Source organism: Tarenaya hassleriana, unplaced genomic scaffold, assembly GCF_000463585.1.
Source record: "Tarenaya hassleriana unplaced genomic scaffold, ASM46358v1 Cleome55, whole genome shotgun sequence".
Lineage (NCBI taxonomy): Eukaryota > Viridiplantae > Streptophyta > Magnoliopsida > Brassicales > Cleomaceae > Tarenaya > Tarenaya hassleriana.
Genome location: NW_010968113.1, coordinates 284,548 through 292,036, shown reverse-complemented (window position 1 = coordinate 292,036; position 7,489 = coordinate 284,548).

Here is a 7,489-nt window from a genome sequence, read left to right as displayed (position 1 = left end):
TTTAAAAAAAAAAAAAAAAAAAAAAAAAAAAAACAAAATGGTCACAATTGCAATTTTTTATTAGTGTCGGTTCCATAATTTTTTGTTTTTATCTTACTTGTTTCCTACATAAACTGCTTCAAAAGGGGATCCGTAATTATATATAAAATAAAAATAATTTACCGAAATATTTAAGATTTCTATTTTGTTTTTATCTTCATCTAAACCATTTTTTATTTTGGGACATTTCATAAACCATGACAAATATGTCAAGTAATTAGAAATCTATACTTTTTTTTCTTCGTAAACTATATTTTTCTATAAATTTTTGACAAAAAATATCCTTATTTTATTATATAATTTCAATATTATCATTATATTATCTAGAAAAATATTTTTTTATCCGAGACAATTATTTATTTATCATGTGAGAGAATTTGTTTTATATGAAAAACAATTTTTTATTTGAAAAAACTCTCTCGCTCCTTAAGAAATGTTTTTTCATTCAAGAAAAATTGTTTTTTGTTCGGTTAAACTATTTTTTGTCCGAAAAAATCTATTTCATCCGGGAAAATTTGTTTTGATCCGGAATATTTGTCATCCGGAAGAATCTATTTTAGTCCAAAAGAACAATTTTTTTTATGTGAGAATTGTATCTCGTCCGGAAGAATTTTTTTCATCGGAATGAAAACAATTCTCTCGAAAAAAATTATTCTCCGTGACGAAAATAGATTTTTTCGGATAAAAAACAGTTCTTTCAAATAAAAAAAATCTTTTACGGATGAGAAAAATATTTTTTCGAACGAGAAACAGTTTTTCTTGATAAAAAAATTGTTTTTTGTATACAAAATAGTTCTTCCAAACATAAATAGATTCTTCCACATAAAAAAAACAGTTTTTTCAAATAACACAGTTTTCCAAAAAAAATCTATTTTTTATGTTGTAATTTTTTTTGAAATATTAAATTGCAATATTGAAATTATGCAATAAAACAAGAGTATTTTTTTTTTGTCAAAAATCTATAAAAAAGTATAATTTGCAAAAGAAGAAAAAAGCATAGATTTAACGTATTTGGATATCCGTACAAATTTTTTCTTTTAGTTTTATATATTGGCCTTAAAAAAAAATCTAAAAATTTATACTATCTTGATCTCGAGTCTGCTTGAGTTCGATCTGATTGTAGAGATTGAACAACAAAATGAAACAACAATAGTGTTTAACGAGTTTGGATCGATCAGGATTCTATTTCTCAGTCAAAGAGCTTGGCAATCCACTAATACTTGATCGAGTTCACAACGCACGCATACAACCTAGAAATCCCAGAGAGAATTGAGAAGAAAGAACCCTAATTTGAAGAAGAAAAGAAAACTACTCCAAGATAAGAGAGACGAGATGCTCTATTATAGAACCAGATCTTACAACGTGTCCAACAACCAACTGGTTGACAATCTTCTATCAAATTTAACAATTCATCCTTCGAAACCTCTCTTTCACACCAAGGTTTACACAATTGGATTAATATTTACTTAACCCGCCGCAAACTTGATGCGTTCCTAAGCTTACACACATGATGAGGGCGATGAGAAGCGAGAAACCCGGTGGCGGTGACATGCAGACTTCCTCAGAAAGATACCCTTTAGGAAAGCATTATTGATATCGAATTGTCGTAAATGTCAGCTATAAGGATCAGTTTTTTTTTTAAGAAAATTTAATTGGGATGGATTAATAAAATTAAAAAGTTTAGAGAAAATTATTATTTTATAGGAATCTTTTAGTACCAAATAAAAGTTATAAAATTTTTTGAAAAGTATAAAAAAATAGAAAATTAAATTGTAAATTCTTTTATGTTATAAATGAATAGTGAAGCTACGGTACTGTTCACGCAGCCGGGCACTGTTCGCGCAGCCGGGTACTGTTCACGCCGCCATCGGTTACCGTTTAGCCGCCATACGGTTACTGTTCATAAATACGTATACGTGAACAGTAATTTATAAAATTTTTTGAAAAGTATAAAAAAATAGAAAATTAAATTGTAAATTCTTTTATGTTATAAATGAATAGTGAAGCTACGGTACTGTTCACGCAGCCGGGCACTGTTCGCGCAGCCGGGTACTGTTCACGCCGCCATCGGTTACCGTTTAGCCGCCATACGGTTACTGTTCATAAATACGTATACGTGAACAGTAATTTCGGATTTTCTATAAATAGCTCATTTCCCTCCTTCATTTGTACACAATTCCAAGAAAAGAAAATTATTGAAATCTTGTTCCCGGGTCTCTCAAACGATCGATTTCGGTTTCTAGTTAACGATCTGATTCTCGGGTCTTCTATATTTCTTCGTTTTTCATAACACGTTATCAGCACGAACGCTCTTCTACGACAAAGGTAATATTATATATTCGCTCTAATGATATATACACATATTAATTGATGCTTGAGTGGAATTAACCCCAAGCTATATATAAATATCAGTTAATTATTGTTTAAATTAATGGACGGCTAAGCCGCCTTAATTATTTATTACTATTGGACGGCTGAGCCGCCTTAATTATTTATTACTGTTGGACGGCTGACCCGCCTTAATTATTTATTACTATTGGACGGCTGAGCCGCCTTAATTATTTATTTGTTATTGTTGGACGGTTGAGCCGCCTTAATTATTAATCTAAAATATTGTATTATTTATGGACGGTCGTGCCACCTAAATTTTTTTATCTTTATGGGCGGCAATATAATTTTTTTGTTTTCTCAATAATTAGTTATACATAGCATGATCAATTAATTTTACAAAATAGTTTAACAATTCGTTTTGATAAATTATTTTATGTATAGTTTTATAATACAAATTGATAAAATCAATTACAAAATTTTAAAATTTATTTTCTTCCCAACGGTCGAAAAAAATAAAATAAAAAAAATTCAAAATTTTGGCTCCTCCCCAACGGCTATGAATAGTAATTTTCACCCTATAAATACACTCATTTATTCACTCAAACAACTCACACAAAATCATCTTTCTCTCTTCTTCTCCCACGAAATAAAAAAATCTCCCAAAGATGGATTTTATTAAAATTTTCTTTGTTGTAGCAATTGTAGTAGCAACGTTTGGTATTTTCTTTGATAAAAATCCCGACCCAGTTTTGTTTTCAATTTGCGTTGCGGTCTTACCTCTCGTGTATGTGTTACTAATTATAGCAATTTATATGTAATCATGCATTTCGTTATGTTGTATTCTCTATGATAATGAATAAAGCTAATATATGGCTTGTTTTTTTTCTGTTTAGTCATAATGGCAAGAATGGCTAATATCGAGTTCGAGGTCCTCGACATATCGGGGAAAAATTATCTATCGTGGCAATTGGATGCTGATTTGCACTTGGAATCGAAAGGTCTTGGTGCCACAATTAAAGAGAAAAGTGCATCAACTGAAAATAAAGCAAATGAACTAATATTATTGAGGCATCATATTCATGATGATTTGAAAAAGTAATATCTGACAATCAAAGATCCTGCAGATCTTTGAAAAAAATTAAAAGACCGTTTCGATCATCAAAAAACGGTAATCCTCCCCAAGGCAAAATATGAGTGGATTCATCTCAGATTTCAAGATTTCAAAACTGTCAGTGAATATAACTCGGCAATGTACCGAATCACATCAGTTTTGAAATTATGTGGTGAAACAATTAGCGAAAATGAGATGTTGGAAAAAACCTTTTCAACTATGCACGCCTCGAACATTATCCTCCAACAACAGTATCGAGAAAAGGGGTATACAAAATACTCAGAGTTTCTCTCATGTCTTCTATTGGCCGAGCAGAATAATGAATTACTGATGAAAAATCATGCATCTTGGCCGACAGGTTCTGTACCATTTCCTGAAGTAAATGTTACAGAAAATATATCATTCCCTGGAGAGAATGTTATATTTTATAATAATCGAGGACGTGGTTATTTTCGAGGTAGAGGCCGAGGTCGAGGTCGAGGCCGAGGACGAGGTCGTGGCGTTAGCCGAAGTTGGAATAGAGGAGGTGGTCGAGGAATCTCATTCCAAAACCATAACAATAATAGAAGGGGAACACATGATCATCCAAACAAACGGATGAAAGAAAGCACATGTCACCGGTGTGGAATGACAGGACATTGGTCACGTACTTGTCGCACGGCTAAACACTTGGTGGACCTTTACCAAAAATCGATTAAAGAAGCGAAAGGGAAAGGTGTCGAGACAAATCATGTCATAAACAATTCGGATGATGATGCTGGTGGTGTTAAATATTTTACACACATGGACCTCGCTGATGGTTTTGCGCATCCTGAAGATGGTATGAATAAAAAATAAAAAGCCATATATATAGTTGTATCGTTTATGTATGTAATCAACCTCGTAATAATCCATATATGCATAAATAATGCGTCTACATTTTGTAAAATAGTTATGTATCTGTGTCATCATTTCTGTTAGTCATAATGTTATAATATATTTTCTAATGTTTACTATGTTGTTTTGTTCTTCAATAGATAATGAGTATGGCTAAATCTGCAAATCGAGGAGGAGATATATGTTTAGCAGATAGTGCTACAACACATACAATACTGACAGACAAGAAATATTTTTCTAGTCTGAAAATAAACAAAGGAAATGTCATTACTATATCTGGAAATGCAAAAATAATTGAAGGCTCCGGAAGAGCCGATTTCATAATGCCAGGAGGAACAAAATTTGCTATAAAAGATGCACTATTTTCCTCCAAGTCCCAAAGAAATCTATTAAGTTTTAAAGATATCCGACTGAATGGATATCATATTGAAACCACAAATAAAGGTGATATTGAATATTTGTGTATCACCTCAATCAATATGGGACAAAAATATGTGTTAGAAAAATTACCCACTCTATCTTCGGGATTATATTATACTAATATCAATGTGATTGAATCATATGCCACAGTAAACCAGAAGTTTACCGATATGTTCAAAGTTTGGCATGATCGATTGGGTCATCCTGGTGCCATTATGATGAGAAAGATTATCGAAAACTCTCATGGTCACCCATTGAAAAACCAGAAGATTTTTCAATCAGATGAGTTTTCTTGTGATGCATGTTCTAGAGGAAAATTAATAATCAGACCATCACAAGCTAAAATCGGGCATGAATTACCATCATTTCTAGAAAGGATTCATGGTGATATTTGTGGACCTATTCATCCACCATGCGGACCATTTCGATATTTTATGGTATTAATTGATGCTTCAAGCAGATGGTCGCATGTATGTCTTTTATCATCACGTAATCTGGCATTTGCCCGATTTTTAGCCCAAATAATTAAATTAAGGGCTCAGTTCTCGGAATACTCAATCAAGAAAGTGAGGCTTGATAATGCTGGAGAATTTACATCACAAGCATTTAATGATTATTGTGTAGCAATGGGTATTGATGTTAAACACCCAGTTGCACACGTTCATACACATAATAGATTGGCAGAATCATTAATCAAACGACTCCAGCTTATTGCTAGATCATTGATAATGAAAACAAAACTTCCCATTTCTGTGTGGGGTCATGCCATTTTGCATGCTGCAACATTGATTCGTATTAGACCAAGTGCATATCACAAGTATTCTCCATTGCAATTAGCATTTGCTCAAGAACCTAATATATCGCATCTCAGAATATTCGGATGCGCAATATATGTACCGATTTCCCCACCACAACGTACAAAAATGGGACCACAAAGAAGGCTTGGAATATATGTTGGGTATGACTCACCATCCATTATACGATACCTTGAGCCAAAAACTGGAGATATTTTTACGGCTCGTTTTGCTGATTGTCAATTTAATGAGAATGAATTCCCACCATTAGGGGGAGAAAATGATAGAATGTCGGGAACTAAAAATGATCTTAATTGGTGTACACCATCATTGTCACATCTTGATCCCCCAGCAAAACAACGAGAACTGGAAGTTCAAAGGATCATACATTTACAAAACATTGCAAATCAGTTACCAGATGCTTTTGCAGATACAACTAAGGTAACAAGATCATATATAGATGCTGCGAATGTCCCAGCTCGAATCGAAATTCCGAAAGAACAAATGAAAGAAAATGTAATAAACGATTCTAAAGCACGCCTGAAGCGTGGACGACCTATTGGTTCTAAGGATAAAAATCCCCGAAAGAGCAAAGGGCCCAAGAAAAATGAAATGCTCAATTTGGAGGAACGCGTTCCAAATCAAAGAAATGAAGTACCTTATGATGATGGTATAAATACAGACAATGAAAATCATGAGATCTCAATTAATTATATCAGTAATGGTACATTATGGAGTCGAAAAGAAATCAAAGAGATTGATGATATATTCTCTTATAATGTATCAAAGGAAATTGATGAAAATGAGGATCCAGAACCAAGATCCATTTCAGAGTGTCAAAAGAGACCAGATTGGATTAAATGGAGAGACGCAATACAGACTGAATTGGATTCGTTGAATAAGCGAAATGTATTCGGACACATCATTATTAAACCGAAAGAGGTTACTCCTGTTGGATGTAAATGGGTATTTGTACGCAAAAGAAATGAGCACAATGAAATTGCTAGATATAAAGCTCGTCTTGTCGCACAAGGTTTCTCACAGAGACCGGGAGTTGATTATGAAGAGACTTATTCTCCTGTTATGGATGCGATTACATTTCGATACCTAATTAACCTTGCAGTTTCAAAGAACTTAGAAATGCGTCTCATGGATGTTGTTACTGCTTATTTATATGGGTCACTTGACACAAACATTTATATGAAAATCCCTGAAGGATTTAAAATGCCCGAAATATTGAAATCAAAACCATGAGAATTATGCGCTGTCAAGTTACAACGATCATTGGACGGGCTAAAACAATCAGGACGTATGTGGTATAAACGTCTGAGTGAACATTTAGTGAAAAATGGATATACAAATAATCCTATTTCACCATGTGTGTTTATAAAAAGGACGATGTCTGGGTTTGTGATTATTGCTGTCTATGTTGATGATTTAAACATCATTGGAACTCCCCGTGAAATTCAGGATGCATCCACCTATTTAAAAGGGGAATTTGAGATGAAAAATCTCGGACAAACCAAGTTTTGTCTTGGATTACAAATAGAGCATTTGGATACTGGAATCTTTCTACATCAATCTAATTATACAAAAAGGGTACTAAAACGGTTCAAATGGATAAGGCAAATCCCCTGAGTACTCCAATGATTAATAGATCATTGAATGTTGAAACAGATCCATTTCGCCCCCGTGAAGATGGTGAAGAGACACTTGGTCCTGAAGTACCATATTTAAGTTCAATAGGGGCTCTTATGTATCTTGCCAACTGTACTCGACCTGATGTAGCATTTGCTACTAATCTGTTAGCAAGATATAGTTCAGATCCTACACGAAGGCATTGGAATGGGATTAAGCACATTTTCCGTTATCTTCAAGGATCGATCGATTTGGGATTATTTTTCCCTAAAAGTACAAA